This window comes from Haemaphysalis longicornis, unplaced genomic scaffold, assembly GCF_048455015.1.
Source record: "Haemaphysalis longicornis isolate Haplotype H1 unplaced genomic scaffold, Haemaphysalis longicornis Haplotype H1 scaffold_9, whole genome shotgun sequence".
NCBI lineage: Eukaryota > Metazoa > Arthropoda > Arachnida > Ixodida > Ixodidae > Haemaphysalis > Haemaphysalis longicornis.
In genome coordinates, this window is record NW_027526460.1 from 158,226,081 (window position 1) to 158,248,646 (window position 22,566).

Genomic DNA, 22,566 nt, shown 5'->3' on the forward strand with positions numbered 1-22,566 from the left:
AACCATATGCAGCAATTGCGGGCTTCCGGTGTAGGCATATGGGGCAGAAACTTCGAGACTTACTGTGCACCTGGAAACGAACCTTAGATAAGCCCATCAATCCTTGGCAAGAGTAACGATAGGGTTAACATTATGCATACAAAAACCGCTTCATGAATTGCGTAGAAACCCCGAGTCGAAGACATACTTGCCCTAGTTACACAAGTGGTGTTTGGGCGGGTCACCTAATGCGAATGACAGAGCACGAGTAGACCGTCTATTTAACGGAGCGACAACCAAGGCGGGCAGTGCATTATCAAAGGAAGTGCGGAGAGGTGACGGAGAGGTGAAATGCGAAAATTTGCAGGAAAAGAATGGTCCCCGAAAGACAGCGATGGAGTGGCGGGAAATTGCTGGGAGTTTATATGAACGGGATGTTGTTTTCGCTGTTGGTGATGGTGATGACGACGATGACCACGACGACGACGACTATCCACAAGAGGTCAGAGTGCGATCCTGGGCAAAGGTGTGTTGCTGCAGGAGAACATAGAGACATATTGTGGGCATGAATAACAGCAGCAATACCAATTTTTTGCTGTCCTAAAGGAAAGCACTGCAGCGTTCCCCGCTCGCAACTTATTTGAGGAGCGGATTGATTCGAAAGGGAAATTAGCGTTATTTGTTTTTGCAGAGTAGTTGTTGACTACACCGTTATAGTTGACTACAACAAATTTTATCTGCAACTACAACAGCTGTTGACTGCCACAAATTACAGTCCAAATTAACAGGGCTGTAGCTCTAGGAAATATGGCCATATCTTCTTTATTTTACCTTACAAGATGCACAGCAAGAGTAAGATGGGCAAAATATGTGAAAATGCGATGCAATCGCCTCATGCAGTACTTTTTCTTATTTTATTCACTTGCTACTACATATCACGAAAAAAAGACTCGTGTTGTCAAATAGAAGTGGTCGATCCTTTCACTCGACTCCGGATTGCGATTGCGATGCAACCGGAACTTGAACTACGAGAAAAGACATTCCGTAAGACCGTTCCGAGAACCATTCCCACCAAGGCCTGAACAAACAAACAAAAAATTCCTTCTGAAAACAGAACGCAGTCATAACAGAAGACACGTCTCCCCAGAAATAAGTGGAGCAGGGACGAACGACAGAAACGTGAGGAATAGGCCATTGCGGAAATGTTAATTTTGTGAGTTATTTCCGTACCGTCCGCTCAGCGGGCACACAAATGGACAGGGGTTCCCGCTTCCCTATTTTCCCTGTAATTCATTTTCGCTTCGCCCGTTTGGGTTTTTCCTTGGGGAAAAGCAATCAGCGGATCGACGTGAAGCGAAATGGATTTCGTAAGGACGTAGGCCTGTAGGAAGCGGAACACGTCACACTTAGAAGAGAGTTTGCGGCAATGACAATGAACCAAGACTTTACTTTCACATCAAAAGAGAGAGAGAGAGAGAGAAGAGGTGAAGGAGGAAGACGAAAAAGTACTTCAGTATATTCAGCTGAGCTATTAGACGTGTTTCCGTTGTACAATGTTCGCAACAAGTTGCAGCAATTTTCCCAGCGTTTTGCTTCATAGCGTGACGGCCGCCGTATCTACATAGCAGCCGCTTAAAAAGGTGCGTAAATTTGACACCGAACATTCGAGGTTTTGAATTCGAATCGATATACAGTTAAACCTGCATGTAACAAACCTCCATTTAACAAATCCATGCATTTAACGATGTTTTTCAACTCCCCATTTTTACCTTGATTGAACCCATGTGTTTGCGACCTGTATGTACCGAAGGAGTTGCGAAGGTTAACCTGGATGTAACGAATTCGCTGCGGTGATGAGTCAAGGTTTTTTGCCCTTTTTTTCGAAAAGTCGGCTGGCGAAATGCACTAATTTAGCGAATTTCGTCCGCACCGATACCTCTCGTGCGTTTCCACGCGTGAGTGCGGCGTCGGTTAGAGGCTGTGCCTGCCTGTTGGCGTGTAGTCGCGTGTGCCCACTAATATCTTTGGTATGGGATCGTGGATGATGGGTTCTGCTGCCTGAATACCAAAAGATTTGTCTTTTCAAGGCAAGCTCGCAATTTCAAATGCAGTCTCTGCCGACGAGAAAGAGGAACGTCACCTCCCGGTACAATGTCCCAGCTAGCATCCCTTTAAAAATTTTGACTGTAGAAAAGAGCATGAAGATCGCAAAAAGGCGCCCTTTCAGCATTAGTTTGGTTCTTAAAACGCGTTAAGGGACTGAAAAGTTTCAAAAGGCAAAAGTGATTCTTAAGCTATGTTTGTGAACACAGGAGCCACGTAGTAGCAGCAGGGGCAAAGCACGCAGTTTTCCAGTGTGAGACATAACCTTTAACGAGGGTGAGTTCAGCATCACTGATGCCTCGCATATTGGTTTCGTTTCTGCTTCATTCCCGCAAACTTTAACTCGAAACTTCCATGGAACGAAAACCTGGATGTAACGAAAAAAGGCGAATTTTTGTAAACTTCGTTATATCCAGGTTTAACTGTAGTTCTCCAAATTTCGTTCGTATTTTACAACCTGATTCTTATTATCTTCAAATGTTACTTTATTTACGAATTTTTGGGTGGGCATAAGATATTCTAGATGGTACCGGCTGTTAGCTATGCCTAGCCGAGATTTAAAGGGTTAGGAAAGTAAGGCGGCCATTGTCACACATTGTTACACGTGGAAACATCAATGCGCCGTTTTAGCTACTTTTCTCTCCGCGTTAATTTCAGCTGTGTGACGAAACGATGATGGAAAGGGGATTGGAAACAAGGTTGAGATTACGCAAAACAACATATGGGGGGGGGGGGAGAGGCCGTTGTGCAAGGAATCGAAGAAGAGGGAGGGTGGGGGCTAGATTAAGCTTGTCAGTATTGTCTCATAAAAACGTTGAACGCCAACTGTCCCTGTCTTTGTCTCACGACAAAAAATATCCCGAAATCCTATAGTACTGGTCATTTTACTAATGCAGCTACTTCGACTGAATTATGTCTCATGGAACAAACGCAGGCAAATGTTACCGTGGCCCTCACGGAAACGAGATAAAAGACCTCGCTCTCTTAACCGAGAGCACAGCGCGCAGAAAGCTGGGATTGATTCTGCCAAAGGTCGGAGGTGTCGAATATTTGACCGAATACCGAAACATATGTGCAGTCGCTGTGACAGCAGATGCAAGAAATGATAGAAGCAGAGGAAAGGCGCCGAACAATATTAAAAGAGGAACGCGCGGGAAAGCCGGAAATGTTCCTGTGAAGAGCGAGCAAGGACGATGCGTCACTACTGCATAATGCAGATTGTTTCCGTGGCTGAGACATCGCTTCGCCGTTCGCATCGATTTGGCGCGAGCATTCGCTTCTGGGCGAGCATGAGCATTTTGCGAATCGATTATGCCTCTAAGCGTGGCGCCGAGGCTTCTTCTGTCTCGTCTCTCGCGTTGGCTGCAGCTCCTTACAATAAAAAACAACAAGCATATTGGGGCTACCATGAGCAAGCAGAAAGGAAAGCTTGTGAGACGACGACATAGAATGCAGGGCGCCAGAAAATGGAGCCTAGCCGTAAGATTTATTGCGTTTCGGAATTGAAAGACGCTGCCTGCTTACATGGCGAACGCGGCTGAATACACACTTGTCTTTGCAGGAGCCAAAAATTAGACTTGATATTTCGTAAACGTTGTACGTTACGGCATACGCGCCTGACGGAATGATCGATGGAGCCCATGCGTGGCCCCATGTGACAACCATTGCGTTTCGATTAGGTTTAATTGAATCAGGTCTAAATTCCGAGAACTATATCCGCTTACATAAAAGAGGCAGCCAATGCAAGTCGTCGAAAAAAGCACACAAGAACACAAATATGCCGACTCAACAGATTGCAAGCGAGATAGCAAGAAATCAAGCAAACAAGTCCGCATTCCGAGCACTGAGGTCACGCCAATGATCTATTATTGGCTGGTCTGCTATTATTGGCCCATGCCTATTGTTGGCAGGTCCACATGCGAACCTTCAGAATGTCAAGAAGTGTAGTTTTTTAGGGGCGAAGCTCCTTAGGGCGTGGGTCTGTCCATCCTCGACGTATGTATGTAGCCACCTCTAGTTTAGTTCTTGGATTGTTTACTAGATGGCGGTACTTGTATATGATGAAAAGATGCGCTTGGATTGTTTACTATATGGCGTGGCTACCTCTAGTTTAGTTCTTGGATTGTTTACTACATGGCGGGGAGCGTTGTAATAAAATTCGTTCGCTGTTGGCGCGCGCTCGGAGTCGCCCGATGGATAAGGCTGCAGATGTGCGAGCCCGCGAGGCAGAAGCGCTCCGTGAAGCTGCGCGACGCCGCCACCAAGATCCTGCCGTACGAGAGCGGGAGGCCGAAGCGTGTCGTCTGGCTGCGCGACGACGCCGCCAAGATCCCAGCGTTCGAGAACGAGAGGCCGAAGCGTCACGGCAACGGCGCGAGGACCCTGCCGTACGCGAAGCGGCACGGCTGCGGCGCGAAGAGGATCTCCAAAACGTCAGAGAACGGGAAGCGGCGAGAAAGCGCCCGTATCGGCAGGCAGACCTCGATGCAGTGAGAGCTCGTGAGGCGTCTGCAAAACGCATCAGGCGAGCTCAGCCCCAAGGTGCCGACGCGCGGTTTAAGCGAGACTTTCTAGACGTTACGTTCGGACACAGATGTAGTGGGCGAACTTTCACTGAAGAGTCACGGTTTAGCGATGATTTCCCCTCAGGAGCTTCGCCCACTCATCATCATTTACCCCGTGGATATGCTGTGAAATTTTTTTTGGTTGTGAGCAGATATGCCTCCAGATCTTTCCAGCAGCCAGTCAACCTGCAAATTAGTGGCCGACCTCCTGCATGCGTGAGTGCCATTAGTGCATATATAGGCACGGGACTGCCTGGAATTAGTAAAATAGTTAACCCTACCAGTTGTGGCATCGATGTTAGCCGTTGCTGGGTATATTCGAAGCAATTTCTGCAAGCCATTGCGAATTGTAACCGAGCTTACATCGTTTTGCATTCTTTCCATTTTTATTACTGTGAAAAAAAGTTCCGGAGGGTCCACGTGCCTTAGAAGCACGAAACATTGCAAAAGGGGTGGCCGGGTGTATGTACTATGAGCAAGCGGTCCACACAACAGTTACCCGCCGTTCAAAACGTGGTCTAGTGCTAAAGTTTACTCGCCTCATTCCTTGAGCATACGCCGTGTGTAGATTTGGTAATTATCCGAGCCACTTTCAAGATAAAAAATGACCAACCCTTCAAGATACTATCTCATCATGTGTATAGGTGGTGTTCATTAAAAAAAATTCCCCCGCATTTCCCCGAAGGGGAGTATGAGGAAGTGCGAAGCACGGGGTGATGCTATGAGGGGGAGTTTTTTGAAGTTTGGTGGCATTTTGCCCGTTAGTTACATTAACACCCCCTCGTGATCACGTTCGGCTTAACACGCCTCGTTTGTCCCTCTGCAGAAATCTTGGTGAATTAACGTGTATGTTCGAGAGGAGGAGCGCACCGCACCGCAGCGCACCGCAGCTGCGAAGCGCCGACCATAGTGAAGGGAGAGGAGGCGCAGTCACGTGAGAGAATGCAGAACTAGCGGGTTTGTAGTATCACGTGTACACCACGCAGTTATCAAGCCGCTATAACGCCGCTGAGTCGCCAACGCACGCCGCTGACGACGTAGTTTGAATGCGTTAAAGATATAAGGCGCGTTACTAACACTGATATCAACGTCGCGTCCGTGGCTTAGTCGGTAGAGCGTCGCGCTGCGGCCGCAAAGTCCGCAGATCGAAACCTGGCGCCGGATGCTGTTTTTTTTATATAGTGTAGTGGCCTGGCTGGCGCGCCGAGAGAGGGTGTTGCGAGCTGGAGAGTAGTAAAGGGGCCTTAGGAGAGTAGGCGAGGGGGGAGAGGAGGCGCTATGCGAGCGCGACGATTCAGGCTCGCTTAAGAAGTGCATTCGCACTTATTCCTGGCCAATCTCCCACGTGGGTATGTGCCATGTCAGCGGCCAGGCAGCGCGCGCCCATCTGCCCCCGTTGCTAAGGGAGACGAAAAGCGCGCGCACCCGCAGCTGTTGCTATGCGGACGGCGGAAGGTTCGGGGTCGCTTATAAAGTGCATTGTTTGGCTGCCAATTTCTTCGTTTGGCAGCAATGAAATGGCCACGGACATGGCCGAAGCACCATGGACATGGCGTGGGTTGTGCCACTGCGGCTGCAGGCCAAAGAAAAATACACCACCGGCGTGCGTCGCCGGCTCCGCTTGAACCCGATTCCTAACGGTGGTGTCAACAGAGTTGTTATTAACCGCAATTATATTGGAGTCAAGGCGTTACTTTGCGTTGGGCGGGCTAGAGCTTGGAATGTCCAACCCCTATATCATGCGCTTAGCGTGGACAAGCACCGCCATCCCGCGGAGCCCAACGTAACCAGTGAAGGCGCACTCACATGGTTGCCGGCATGCGTGCCTCGCTTTTCAATACAGGCTAGATGAATTTTAAGTATATTAGCGGAGTCCTTCAATACTTTTCTATTCATAAAACTCTGCCGTCATGCAATGGGAGACCTTAGTGCACTGCTCGAGGAGGCCGCATCGCGGTACTGGCGTTGACCGAGGGGTGGCCGGGGGAATAGTCGGACGGCGTTCGGCAGGGCACGGACGCTCGCTGCGGTATTCAGTGCACGTTCGCTTTTTTGGTTGCGGGCCACTAAAATGAACTTGGCAATTTGTGAGTGCCGAAACCTTTCGTGTGAATGGTCATTGTGATACTGCGTATTTGCTTGCTGGTGTGGCTACAGAGGAAACGGCGACAAAATGTCGCTATTATTGTGTAGCATTCTTTACTAAGTCCACTTTAATACTCGGCATTTTCACAAAAATGCAGGTTTGGTGGAAGTTCAACCTAAAATTTTTATAATAGCGTAAATGGAGATAATTGGTCGGATATAATTTAAAAACACAAGAATATTGACTCCAATTCCGCTATGCAGGGGGATGCAAAGCAAAGCTTTAAACTACACCCACACCAATTGCCCATGCGACGTCACTGGAATTCACACACGTGGCTCTACAAAAAGTGAAACCAGAGATTCTGCCAGCCGTTGCCTGGAAATTGCGGGGGCGGCGTCCCGAAAGCAGCAGCAGTGTCGGCCATGGCCGGGCTAGAGCGGCGGACGCCGCCTTTGTAGCCCGGCCGTGATTCGGAAGAGAGGAAATGGAGAGGAGCGTCTTTTCAAGGGTGAGACAGCGGAACCTAGCCATTCTGATGTGCTAGCTTGGGGCTGCACCACCGCGAGACACAAGCCCAGACAGCGAAACAATTCGGCATGTGAGCTTAGTGATTCCCTTTGATATCGATTTAAAGTAGTTAGTTTGGTAAGTTTGAGAATTGCCAGAAACTCAGGGAACATTTATAATTCCTATTTATCAGAACCTGTTGCTACTTTCGCCTTTTGCAGTACCACTTAAAACACAACCGAATTGGTAATCCACAATTTAGAAAACGGAGCCCCTTTAGTGGCAAGCCATGCGCAAAAAGTAGCGTTCCCCTAGCGGCCGGATGTCTGTATTGAGTTTGAACAATTTGTGTCCCAGCCCTGCAAACCAATCCTTAATGTATGCTTGCCGTACGACCACTTACTTCCGTCGGGTGCGGGTTACCCTGGAGGTGCTGTCGAGCGAGTTAATTGAGCCGTGCGAAGGCACGCGCAGTGGATGCGACGCTGCACCAATACAGGCCCAAAACAACCGCCGCTGAAGCAGACGACAATGTCTTAAGGCTCATTCCCACTGGCGATTTGCCTCGTCGCGCGACGGCGCGCATCGCGCTATCAGGCCATGAGGCGGTGTTCGCACTTGCGATGAGTGATGATGCGACTGCGTTCAGCGCAGCTGCTTCCCGACTTGTACGACCTCCTTGGTGCGTCAACCATTCGCAGTCAAAGAAAATTATGTTGCACGAGCGCGAGAAATGCAGGTAGAAATCAAACTAAACCACACGCTACTAACCTGGAACAATGCTGAAAGCATTGCGAGTTGCGGGAGGAGCAGAAAATAACAAACTCAAGAAGGCTCTTTTCAACATATTATTGCACGAAGATATGCACACGCTTCCTTTCACGCCACAACACCCGCATTACTGCCCGCAAATTTCGCTTCTTTTCACAGGCGCAAAGTTCTGACGCCTCCGAACTCTACGCGCGTTTACCAGTCGCCGATAGAAGTACGAAGAGGTTGCAAGTCAACCGGCCGTCTCGTTATCTACCTATATACAATGATTACTTGCTTTTACAATCCATACACGTTTCTCTACACTGCTGAGTTTCACGCTCTTCATTGATTAGTGCACAGGTACGCTGAAGCCACTGACCAAAGAACCGAAGCGCACGGGAAGTTGCTTGTCGGCCCGACCCGGCGGGTACGACGATAGCGGGCCAAGCGCGTGCCGAGCGAGCCCAGCAGCGGCGGCTCTCCCGGCTTGCCCGCCCGCCGCCATTTGCATTACATGATGTAAACAAGCATTCCGTTTCCGGGTACGTCAGCCTACTCCGCGGCCATGATTGGCTATCCGGTTTTGCGGGGCCGTCGCGCGATGAGAGCGAGCGCGATCTGCTCCGCCATCGCAAAGCGACGTATAGGGAAGGCCGGCTCATCGCTTTGCGACGTCACGTTTCGTCGCGCGACAAGGCGAATCGCCAGTGGGAATGTGCCTTTACTGCCGACACCGCCGCAGGCGAGCACGCAATCCCTCTCGGGGAAAGCTGGGTAAATTCACGGCACCATCTCTAGTTGGCCATGTACGGGATACCCTCGCCCTCCACTCACCGCCGGCTCCGACGCGTTAAGAGCTTGTTGTCCCGAACGCCACGGAGGAACCGTTGGCTGGTACAGCTAGAAAGCTTTGCTGTAAAAACATAGGAAACAATATTTTAACAAAATTGACCTGACAAAATACAAAATATGCATCTTATTTTGTAACCGAAGAATAAGCAAAGCCTTGGAACCGAAGAATAAGCGGAAAGTCCCCAAAAGCACATTAAAAACAAAAACAAAATCTAGAAAATGGCGAACTATGCAACGCCCTGAAGATCAAATAAAATGCAGATTTGTCGGAAGTTTCATCTTTAGCCGTTATAATAGCGGAAATAGAGATATTTGATCGGACAGAATAAAAAAAACAGAGAACCCGGAAACAAAAAGCAGAATTTTCACAAACATGATTCTACAAAATAAAATAAGTATGCATCCTATACGCCTCCACCGTAAACCGAAGAATAAATGAAGAAATTCCGGGAAATAACGATGAAAGTAAGGCTGTACTCAATATACAGCCATATATGGCTAAACGGAACTCACACTTTACATAAGTGGCAGAGAATTCTACACATTAGTAGGCAATTTCCTGAATTTCTGCAGATTTTTTAGCTTTCCTTGTGACGCCGAGCTGCGCGGGATGCAGAAGCGTACCAGTCGCCGAAAAAAGTTAGCGAATTGAGCTTTTATTTACTGCACGTCCGCTAACGTAAAAAAAAGCTGTGGTTGATTCCTCTGTCATAGGAATCAGTAAAACACGAAAGTGAAATGTGCAGCGAAATCTGCAGCAGAGCATGATTTGCGGGTCGGCGGCTGTCTTGTGGGTATGCTTTTCGAGCGATGTCCTGCTGGCGGGTCGCTTCGGCATAGATTTACTGGTGTCATTTCCGTTACGGATATGACGTCAGTGAAATGTTGGGGTATCGCGGTGTCATGTACTGTGCTCCGGAAGGCCCCAACTCAAGTACTACGCTCCGTAAAGCCGTAAGCGGACAAGTGCCGCCACCTTGTGGGGCCTACTTCAAACAGTCACTCACGTGACGTAGATTGTGCGGGCCGAGAGCAGTAGAGCGCGCCAAAGCATGGACGACGGCGCATACGTCTCCGCTAGTTCTCAATAAACGACCTTCTTTGTGTTATAGCAGCGCATCACGAGTCTTGCAACATTGGCGACGAGGCGGAGCACCCACAGCGGCAGAAACTACTGAAGAAGTGAGAATGGCAGCAAGTGCGACGGACTACGCCGGCCGCATTGAAGAATTCGGCGGCAACGTTGCGTCATGGACTTCATGGTACGCGCGTCTACAGTTCTATTTTGAAGCTAACGACGCCGGGGACGCAGTCAAGAAACGCGCACACCTCACGCTGTGCGGCTTGCAAACGTACGACACTGTCTGTGCGCTACTGCAACCTCTCACGCCGGACCAAGCCGACTACGCCGACATTGTGGCCGCGCTTCAGGCGCACTTTGATCCGCGGCCGTCGGAAGTGCACTCCATGGCGGCGGGATCAACTGCACGGAGAATCAGTGAGTGACTACGGGGCAGCTTTACGCAAGCTCTCCGCTAGCTGCAACTTCGGAGTTTTCCGTCGGTGACCTTGACGCCGGCGGCAGTAGAGCCAGAGGGAGCCGCCGCAATTACAGGGGCGCCATCGCCGGTTCGCGGGGGGGGGGGGGGGGCTCCGGTTAGGAACCCGACGCTGCTCCCGCTGGAAGTCATGTTACTTGATAGATTTGTTTGCGGCCTTCGCGACGAACAGCTCCAACAGCGGCTCTTCGCCGAAAAAGACTTGACCTTCTTCCGAGCCTACGACCTGGCGGTCCGCAAAGATGGTGCGGTTCGACAGCAGCAGAGCATCAAAGGAGAACAGACGGAAGTAAACAAGGCAAGCAGCAGTGTGACGTCCGGAACGATGCACAAGAAAGGCCCAGTCAAGTAAGGACAACGCTGCTGGCGCTGCGACGACAAGCACTGTCCGAAAAAGTCGAAGTTCGCTACGGCAACGTGACACTCCTGCCGCAAGCGGGGACATATAGAGCGAGCCTGCATCCCGAAGAAGAAAAGAGGGAAGTGGTGTCAGCGCAACAACTACTTGGGTGGTCTCCTGAGCATCAGTCAACCCAACAGGCGCATCCGCTGGCTTCAGAGCTCTACGACCTTCACGCGGTTCAGAGTGGGGGCACCCCGCCAAAATAACGGTCACAGTCAAGGTGCAGGGAAAGCCGGTAACGTTCGAGGTAGACTCGGGGGCCGCCTTCACAATGGTCAGCCACGAGACATTTGGTACCTTGTGGCCTACAAACGCGCCAAAGCTGCAACCTAACGACATTTACCTAAGCACTTGGTCTGGGCAATCGCTCGAGGTTCTTGGAACAGCAACGGTAGATGTCAAGCACAGCGACAAATTGTGCCAATTGCCACTGGTAGTGGTAAACGGTTCGGGCTGCAGTTTGTTGGGGCGGAACTGGTTCGCCAAGCTAGGCATTCACATCGGTGGCATTCATCAGTCAACTGAGCACCCACGCATTGCCGAGCTCCTACAGGAGTACCAGGGAGTGTTTGCGGAAGACATACCTGGCCATGCTGGTGTACCAGTACATCTGGAGTTGACAGAGGAAGCGACACCGAAGTTCATGAGAGCGCGTCCTGTGCCCTGTGCAATTCGGTCGGCGTATGAAGCTGAGATTCACCGCTTGGAAGAGCAGGTGGTGCTAGAGCCAACGCAGCATGCTGAATGGGCTACACCTCTTGTGCGGGTACGCAAGAAAAACGGCGATCTGCGCCTTTGCGGCGACTATCGCTGCACTGCCAACGAGGCGACAAAGAAGACTGCATACCCCCTTCCCACAACGGAGGAAGTGTTGAGCAGCCTGCGAGGTGGAACGATCTTCAGCACGCTGGATCTAGCTCAAGCATATCAACAGCTTTGGGTGACTGCAGAAACGGGAGATATCCTCACCATCAACACGACAAAAGGATTGTGCAAGGTTAAGCGGCTACCATTCAGAGTATCAGCCGACCCAGCCGTTTTCCAAAGGTTCATGGAGACGACATTGTGTGGACTTGCTAATGTTTGTGTTTACCTCGACGACATTATCGTCAGTGGCTCCACCGAGTCGGAGCACAACGACCGACTGGAAGCAGTTCTACAGAGACTGGTCAAGGTAAACCTTCTACTAAACAAAGTCAAGTGTCGTTTTGCAGTACCCGAAGTACATTTTCTGGGCCACAGAATCCATGCCAAAGGGATTAACACAACGTATGACAAGGTCAGGGCTATCGTCGGAGCACCTGCACCGACAAGCAAGCAAACCTTGCAGTCATTCCTAGGGATGTTGGCCTTTTATGACCGTTTTCTAGAAGGCCGAGCAATGGGCTATCGTCGGAGCACCTGCACCGACAAGCAAGCAAACCTTGCAGTCATTCCTAGGGATGTTGGCCTTTTATGACCGTTTTCTAGAAGGCCGAGCAATGATCGCTTCGGTGCTGTACGAGCTCCTGCACAAATAGGTTACGTGGAGATGGAATCAGAAGCATCAGAACGCTTTTGATTTGCTTAAACGGCTCATTGTGAGAAGAACCGTCTTGTCATATTATGACGAGGCCAAGCCTCTCATAATCTCATGTGATGCATCACCTTACAGCGTTGGGGCAGTACTGGCTCAGCAAGACAGTCTGAGAAGAGAGGCCCCGATAGCTTTTGCGTCCCCACACTGAGAGCAGCCGAGCGTAACTATGCGTAGCTAGACCGGGAAGGTCTTGCGGTAGTGTTCGCAGCTGACCCTTTCCACAGGTACATCCTAGGACGAAAAGTCACGTTCATAACGGATCATCAGCCTCTGCCTGGAATCATGCGTCCAAAAAAGGCAGTGCTGCAGATGCTCTCGCCCCGTATGACCCGATGGTGCTTGAAACTGGCAGCCTACGACTATGACCTAAAATACCGGGCGGGGAAGATGAACCAAAATGCGGATGCGCTGAGCAGGTTGCCGCTACCGCAGTGCATTGAAGAGCCACATGTTCCAGGTGACGTACTCATGTTTGAGGCCCTGTCACGGCCGCCACTGACAGCAAGTGTCATAGCAGCTTTAACACAGGAAGATGAGACTCTCGCAAAGCTGTTCACAGCTGTACAAGAAGGAACAATACAGCAGCTCAAGGGAGACGAATTAACACCGTACCACAGAAGAAGCTCTGATCTGGAAATGCACCGTGGTTGTATCACTTGGTGGTCCAGGGTAGTCATTCCCGTGGTAGCGCGCAAACAAGCGATGTCACTGTTGTATGCAGGACATCGTGGAGTGGTGGCTATGAAAGGCTGCCCGCGCAGCTACTTGTGGTGGCCTGGCTTAGATGGCGACATAGAGGCAATAGTTCGCTCGTGTGAGCCATGCCAGAGCACGCAGCGCACCCCAGCAAGGGCCCCAATGCCGTCGTGGACACCGGCGTCAAAGCCGTGGCACACAGTGCACGTGGATTTCGCTGGACCTGTGGGCGGACATACATTTCTGCTTGTCGCAGATGCTTTTACCAAGTGGCTGGAAGTGCGAGAAGTGAACCAGCCTACGTCGGCAGCAGTGATTGCGGTACTGCGCAGCCTTTTTGCTACTTTTGGCGTACCGCGGAAAATTGTGTCCGACCATGGCGCAGCTTTTGTGTCTGTTGAAATGCAGAGTTTCTCCACAGACAACGAAATCAGCTGCATAACCTCGGCGCCCTACCACCCTGCTACCAAAGGGCAGGCAGAGCGCTACGTTGGCGAGTTGAAAACAGCACTGGCACGGGACACGTCTCGGCCGATGAGTTGCCGGCTCGCGCGATTCTTGTTTCGGCAGCACAGCATCATCCACCAGACCACAGGAATCCCCCGAGCCATGGCAATGTTTGGTCCGGAGCTTCCAACCCACTTAGACCAGGTCAAGCCTGCACCAGAAACAACTGAAAAACAAGAGAAGCTGCGCAATAGCCGACAGTTAGTGGGAGGCGAACAAGTCATGGTACGGCAGTTTCTGAAGGAGCCCAAGTGAATTCCAGGATTCCTCGAGAAACAGATCGGGCCCCGATCTTGGAACGCCCGATGTGGCCACTGATCAAGAGGTCAGGAGGCGGGCATCAGGGCATCGGTCGATGTCGCAGCGTAGCTAAAGGTTCGGTTTGGTGGCCTGGATTAAGCACCGAGCTGGCCCAGTTCGTGAACCAGTGTGATGTTTGCGCACAACATGCGCCGCAACGAACGGAGCCCATGATAGCGACTGCGACCCCTTCATTTCCTTGGGAGAGGGTCGGGGTGGACTTATGCGTGATCAAAGGTCAGGCCTACCTTGTCGTGGTTGATTACCTTTCGCGCTACCCCGAGGTTGCTATTCTTCCTACCACACAATCTGGCATGGTAATTGAAAGACTGAAAAGCATTTTTGCACGGCACGGAATCCCTGAGTGCGTGGTGACCGATAACGGTCCTCAGTTTGTAGCAACTGACTTTGAACAGTTCGCTAGGGCTTATGGGTTCCGCCATGTCACCGTCAGTCCGAGGCACCCGCAGAGCAACGGGGAAGTTGAACGAATGGTTCAGACGATTAAGCACCTCATTTTAAAGTCCAAGGACCCTTACCTCGCACTTCTGGCTTACAGGGCAACTCCCGGAGAACTTGGAGTGAGTCCTGCGGAAATACTTATGGGTAGGCGGCTCAAGACAAGAGTCCCAATGCTACCCCGTCTCCGAAACCCAGGACAAAGCAGCCCGACAGTAGCAGTGGCCACTGATCAAGAGGTCAGGAGGCGGCAGTGCCGTTATTACAACCAGCGCCACCGCGCCAGGCCACTTCCTAAGTTGGAAGTAGGGGACCGGGTGTGGATGACCGACTTGAAACGCAAGGCCACAGTCCTTGCACCAACGCCGCAACCCCGTTCATACGTGGTGCGGACAGACGACGGGGTTGATCTCCGCAGGAACAGGAGAAGGCTTAACCGCCTACCGAGAGGACGTGCAAGCACAGAAACCTTTGAGTTTCCAGAGAATGAAGAGCAGCCGGGCGCTGCACAGTCGGTCAACGGCACTGATCTTAACAGTAACCGGGGGTCGCTTAACCGTCGTCCAAATGAAAGGGGAAGCGCGGACATTTCCGCGCAGGCGAGTACTGCCCAATTGGATGGTAGCACAGGCGACTTGAATGCAACAGACGCGGTGCCTCGAACTGGCGACGTGGCCCATGGTGACTCTGCACGCACATTAACGAGATACGGTAGAGTGGGGAAGAAGCCCATAAGGCTGGGTTTTGATGAGTAGTTCTCTGCGGTGTTGTTGTTTTGGTGGAATTGTTTTTGTTTGTATAATGTATGTTCTTTACCTCGATGGTGCGCGAGGATGTGTAGCTGTTGTCTTTGAAAGGGGGATGTGCTGTTATCACCCGCCGGTGTTCGAAGTGTTCCGCCACAACAGATAGCGGGCGCAAGCTGCGTCAGCCAAGCTGTATGTCACGTGATGTTTGAGTGTATATTATCAGCCATCGGAATAAACGGGGGGGTCTTTCGTTCGTAACCTTCAGCGCGGCTGTACGATTCCCTTCTGGCTTGCGCCGGTGCTTCGCGCATGCGGGCTGTGTCTCGACAGAGGAGCCGTTCGACGACGCCTGAATCAAATCAGAAAACGGGATACCAAGAGAGTCACAGATGGCCCATCAAGGACGTTGGCGTGGCACCTGGATATAAGTTACGAAGTTGACACGCCGGAACAACAGGGCAACCTACCAAAAACAGTCGTGGAACAAGGTCTAGCTGAACCCATCGCGACTGCTGCACGGAACGGTCCAGAGTCTGACACGGTGAAGCCCCGGAAGTATCAGCGAGCAATACGGAAGCCTCGCCGCTACCCTCTCTGAGGGGGAAGAGGTGTCATGTACCGCGATCCGGGAGGCCCCAAGTCATGCCCCAACTCAAGTACTGCGCTCCGTAAAGCCGTAAGTGGACAAGTACCGCCACCTGGGGGGGCCTACTTCAAACAGTCACTCACGTGACGTAGATTTCGCGGGCCGAGAGCAGCAGTGCGCGCCAAACAATGGAGGACGCCGGACACGTCCCGGCTAGTTCTCAATAAACGACCTTCTTTGTGTTATAGCAGTGCGTCACGAGTCTTGTAACACGCGGTATACAACACTTTCGTGGTAAAATATAAAACCCAAAAACGAACAACCATTTGTATAACGTACTCCTTAGTACTAAAAGTTACGTCCCCTCAAGAAGACCCTGCGTGCAGGGGTGGACCATCTACAGGCCACTTGCTTTGTTGTACTGGCGTCACTTCCGTGACGGATATGACATCAGCGAAACCTTGGCGTAGCCGGTAATAAAACACTTTCGTGTTAAAAACAAGCTCACACCGGCGTGGGGAATGATTCGTCAATGAAGATAAATAGCGCTTCAGTGTACGCGCAGACTTTGTAGGGAGCATACCCCTAGGCAGAATCGGAAAAGATCCACTTTTAAGTGGCTTCTGCATTTTTTTGCTCGCAAAGAAAATAAAGCTTCCCAGTCAGCGGTTCGCTCATAATTCCCAGCCAATGATGTTGAAGGCGAGCCATGGTGAGAGCTGCTGCGGAGATCCCTCTCTTTTTTTTTGCAAGCATCTCCTTCTTTTTTTGTATTTTCTTTTCTTTTTTTGGGGGGGGGGCGAAGGGGGCATGTAGGTTGCTTTGTAATCAACCGTGTACATGCCGGACTGTAAAAGAAGCCCTTAAAACTACAGCCTTTACGCTTTGCAGACACGACACTTTTTTTTTTCATCACCCGAACGACCTTTGTTTGTGGGGATTAAAAGGCCAGAAATAACGTCACCTTATAAACATCCTCATCACCATGTGCTTGTTAACTATGCCATCTTCCCACTATTCATGCCACACAATGGTAACCCGTCTGAAATCTAAAGCTAAATTGCCAACTCTTAAAGCGCGACATACAGTAGCAAGGCTTTGCCTCTTCCACAAATTCTACCACATGGTATCATGTGACAGCGTCTTCATAAATACTCCTCCTCACCCATCGAATTGCACCAACCACTCGAAAGCAGTTTATACCCACCTCACGCACGCACGACTGCCCATCTTCGTTGATTTCCCGTTTTGACAGCCATCGGCTGGAACAAAGGTTCCCGAAAGCGTCGTAGTTCTCACAAATCCGCCGCAGTTCAAAGCTATCGTCAAAAAACCTTTGTATTGATTATTACTTGCGTTAGCTATGTGATTATTCGTAGTGGTTTTATGTACTTTGCTGGTTGAGAGCTTGCTTCTGGCTAATGTCTCGCACTCGCGGAGACTTCTGAGAAATTTTTTTCAGAATCAAACCCAGACATCAGTCGAAAGATTGTAGCATGCGTTTTGCCTTATATGGATTGCCAGAAAGGGCCTCAATTATAAGGCTTTCCTGCCGGCTTCGTTTTGTGGCAACAATTCAGGGCGCAATTACCAACAATCCTTTTCTATCGAGCAAGTGCCGCCAACGGTGGCTGCAAGTTTTGCTGAGCGCGGCTGCGCGCACGGAGCAGCGGCGGCCGCCTTCCGAACTACGGTGGCGCCCCTCGCTGTCTTCAAATGAAACTTGGGCGGGAGTTTCATCGCCAGAAAAGCATCGAAGGACTCGAATATTGGTTCTAAATAGGCACCGTTTTTAAGGTCTGTAGAGTGAAAATAAAAGTGCGTGCGTGTAAGCATGTGTGTTTCTTAGGGATGACCACCGTTAATGCTCGAGATAAATATAATTTTCTACCTTTCCACTAAATTCTATGTCACCTCTGTGTCGTGTCACAAAGCTTCGCAGAACATTAACTTTCGCCAGGGGGGAACGGCTCATGAATTTTGTATCTACTTTCTGTAATTGATAACGGCTCATAAAGTAATGTCTAAAGCTTGTAAAATGCACGTAACAGCAAAGAACCGGGTCTGAGTGCTTATGGTTCTCGTCTAGAAGTGAACAGAAACCTGCGCTGTCTTTTTTTCCGACCTGTGCTGAACGACCCCACTCAGGACCGTTTCAATAGAGACAGCGCGCCCCGCATCAGACGCAACCGCTGCTAAGAGGGCATTAGCGCCAGCGTATGGTGCACTGTTTGCCCGTTTTGGCATGCGAGTGCTCGCTGCGTTTTGAACTCCGCTCTGGTTTAGGTGAAATTCTTTTCCCTAGTAATTCGATCTTCGCAAGCATCCCCGCCTGCCTTTTTTCAGCGTTTTTTTTTTTAATTCCCTTCTTACTGTCCCAGCCAATCACTGCACCCGTATCCTGAACAACGGATATTAACGGATATTTTTTTTGTTTCCCTTGGTTTTTTTTTACAGAAAATTTTTAATTAGTATAGAGACGGGAGCTGCGTAGTCGGGTGCTGCTATTTAATAATATTGATTGATGGTAGGGTTTAATGCGCCGACGCAACGCAGGCGATGAGGCGCGCCGTAGTGGAGGGCTCCGGATTAATTTTGACCACCTGGGGATCTTTAACGTGCTCCGAAATCTGGAACACACGCGCGTTTTTGCTTTTCGCCTCCATCAGAAAAGCGGCTGCCGCGGCCGGGAATTGAACCCGCGACCTCGTGCTCAGCAGCGCAACGCCTTAGCCACTGAGCCAACGCGGCGGGTGCTACTGCTATTTGATAATAGAATGAAAAAGGAAATATACAGTGTTCAGAGTATACAACTAATAATTTAAATGCGCAGATCAAGCCATGTAAGTAATAATAGTGAAAGTGGTAGTACAATACAATGCTTCAACGATTAAAGACCACTGCAAAAAGACAGGGAACCGAAACACGACAAGACTGGCTTAACGGTTTCTTTATGAAGCAACGCGTTTAAATTGCTGCAATTATAAAGGCGCAAAAAGAAGATTAAAGTGTAGTTTCTCGCAGATTACAGAAAATACAAAACCAAAGTTTACAAAGGTAAGCAAACTAGAATGACCTAGAGTAAACACAATAAATTTATTTCTTGTGTTATAATGTGTAGCACACAGCGAATATGAAAAATGAAAAGTTGGAGCAGCAAGACAACGTTACAAATGTTTTTTTGAGTGCCAGCCTGGGCCCGAGACAGTGCAAATAAGCAAGAAGGTAGCTAAACTACAGCTTCTATGTTGCGCATCAGGTGCATCGGGGTTCAAGTTCCGTTAGTGTTGTATACGATAGGTTTAGAACGCTCGCAAAAGGGTACACCTTGTTTGATTACTGCTCTGTCAGCTAGATTTTATTCATTCACCTGTTAGGCGTATTGCTATCTTCATCATACGCTTTTGCATAGTTTTTCTCACGTGAAAAATTGCAGGCGGCATCGGGAGAAAAAGTGAATCACTTTGGCTGATGTTCACACAAATTGGGTACAGCAACCAAAGCAGCTGAAACTGCAATACTAGCGAGCCAAAACTGCCAACGATGCCCGGGCATACAGAAGCACCAATTTTGTTTGCAGATAATTGTGTAATAAGCTCTACGACAATTTGAAGCATGTTCGGTGGCAGCATGTATCTGGCGGTCTTGTCAGCGCCCGAAATTTCTGCTTGAAGGCTGTACACAGGTTGGAACGCCACTCGGGACAACGTCAGGCTTGTCGCACTGCAGTGACACCGCATCAACTGGATAGCGAACTTTACAGCATAAATGATCTAAACTTGACAGCATGGGTGATGTCGATGATGTCAAAATTCTTCTCATAGACATGCATGTACCGGGAAGCTGAAGTCGCCCATTTCTTGCCGCAGAATGGCTTTCTTTCGTTTTTCTTGCTGCTCTCTGGGTAAACACAGCAGTAAAACCCTTTCCTTTGTACACTTTTTACCAGAACGGCCACCAGGGACACAACATGTGTTTGACAGTCTTCTTTACACGATCTAATTAAGTCTCACGAGAATTCTACCCCCAAACACTCTACAGTGACCGCGTCTGCGTCACTCTAGCCAGCACTACACGGCCTGAGAAGTGCCCCATGTGAGTGGTGGCACCACCACGCGGCAGCGAAACCATCATATAAAGCTTGTGCATAGAGTTACGGAGCAGTTTCTTGGCCAGTGTGCTACTATGCAGTTATTTTTCTTGGGTCAATACATGAATGCACGACCAACAAATGGGGCATGTTCGGGAAGTTTTCACAGTGCTCTGTTCATTTTGGCGTTGTTTTTCAACCACAAAGACCCCATAGAGGAGCAGAGAATGGCAATAGAGTTAATGAAGGGAGAGCATTCAGAGAGCTATCTGCATTGTTGTGCAGACAAGTAGAAGTGCCTAGCACCTGCTGCTTCTGCTGCTGCCTGGAAGATTGTTTTGTCTCCCGCGACCACTTGTACCGGTGTAAAATCCGGTTTGCGGCCAGTCTGTGTGTTGCAAAGGCAAATACATAGAAATGACAGCAAAGAAAAACCGATATTTGCATGCAACGGAAGGAGTTACAGCAGCCAACGCTACTGCTGAACAGAGCAAACATGACCACTTAAGAGGGTATCATGGAGTACAAGGTACATGCAAGAAACGACCCTTAGCAGACTTCTGAAAGCTAAGGCAAGGTATGTGCATTGGGCCGACGCTTAAAATGGCGTCTGATCTTAGTTTATTTGTGTTTTTTTTCGAAGTAGAAAAAAAATGTGTTCCTAGTCCAATCGGAGTTCCCACCGATTATAACATAGCTGTAGTCACTAAATTTGAACATTTTGTCACTTATTGTCATGGTAGGAAAAATGTCCTTAGTTTACCGTCAGTCATGTTCGCCCAAGTTTTATCCTTCATCATTGGGCTTACTGCAAGGCTACATTGTGTAAGTTCTCAGTGGCGTGGCTTTGTGCATTTCAGAAAGTTGTTACTCCTATGTAACAGCACTACTGTCACTGAAAGTCTCTTTATTAATTAATGTAATATGAAATGTCATTACACCCAGATCCTTGTATTTGCAAATAGTTTTGTGTTGCCTCAGTGGTGTGTTTTTGTGCATTTCTGGAAGCTGAAAAAAATGTGATAGCCCTTTGTGTAACAGCAGTTGTCAATGAAAGTCTTCATTTGATCAATGTGCCCCCGGTGTTATGAAATGTGATATTTTTTTCATTCTCATAGATCTTCGTACTTGATACCAGCGGTAGTACGCGGCATAGCCCGGGTGGGCCATTATATCAGTGACACTAATGGATTTAACGCGTGCTGAGTTATTTGTTAGTTGTCATAGTTGGCTAGTTCATCATTAAGTTGTGCACAATTAGGAATTTCTAACTGCTGCCAATAAACGTAAGCGAACCGGAGGCGTGTCGTGGCAATGGGAAATGTCTGGAGCTCGTGTTTTACTGCAAATATTGCTAAACAAATTGCACTAAGATGGTGTGTTCAAGAGAGTGAGTGAGTGAGGGACAAGTGTTTTATTTTAGGCAGGGAAATAGGAGTGGTTCGGTATTCCAGGCAGCCATGTGATGAGCGGGCCATCTTCGCTCTGGAGGCCAAACGTGTCTGGACATCCAGATCACTGTTAGTCACCAGGTTTTCCCGTAGCTCGGGCGTGGGAAGGGGGTTGGAAGAAGAAGAAATTCGGGTTTTCCTTTCACTCTCGTATGAGGAGTGCCGGGTTCAAAAAAGAACTTGTATTCGGCAGGTGGTTGCTTTGGGAACTGACGATGGAGAATAGACTGGGTGAAGCAAGGCATTCTTACCCATTGGATGTATATTCTACTCAGCTATTCATAGCTGAGATAGATAAGCATAGATGAGCCTCGTTCACGATGCTCATCAGTCATAGTTTTATGATAAATAACAGGGGCTCATATACAGTAGGCCCGTGGTTGCAGAGAGTGCCAACAGATGGCGAGCGCTATGCGCACGCCGGAAAATTCGACTAAAATCCACGTCCAGAGGGACATAAAATTAAAAATCTCCCTGGCCATTCTATCCGAATGTTAGGACAAAATCCTCAAATAGATTTTTGGACAGCTGTAGTGACACCATTCGCAAGCAAAAACAAATTGGATATATCAAAGGGTTCTGTGGTTATTGAGGAATGTGTAAAAACACACCGTTTTCCCGAACTCCTGCTTCCCTCTATTAGGTGGTCATGATAAAAAATGTTGTAGAACCGTGTAGAGATACTCAGTAAGTTACATATCTCCACATAAAACCGTTCAACATCTCAAATGGCGTGTATCAAAACAATAATTTAATTTTAAAAAATTAGTTTACGGCCCTCCAACATACGAGAACAAACAAGAGAATGTTGCAGCCATCATCTTGGCAATCCGAATAGCGGAAGTATCAAATAGAAGCTTAACATCATTACAGACTCTCAAAGGACACTATACTGTTTTCTGTACGAAAAATACCTAAGCGCTTCGGTAACATCTTCCCCTTTACAATAGAAAAAGTTAACGTCACCTGGCCACCCGGACCCAATGGTCTCGAAGATTGTCGTACTAACCAAAAGGAACATAAGTTCACATACCGTTCTCTTCAATAAAGCTTGGTGTTGCGCTAGTTGGTACCTAGATATCATGGAACCTAGAGCGCTGAACGTCACATGACAAGCACAGCCTAAAAGGAAAAAAAGGACATGCGAAGCGGTTGATGCGCTACTAGCAACTGCGAAAAGTGGAAGGAACAAGACAACGTATAAATACGCCCTGCCACCTCGTGTCACATGCTAGTGTGCGTACGTGTGTTATTCATTCATACAAGTGTTTTTAGATACTCTGTCTGCCCTTTCCAGCAACGAAACTGACGGAGTACTGGCACACTCACCCTTGAGGCCC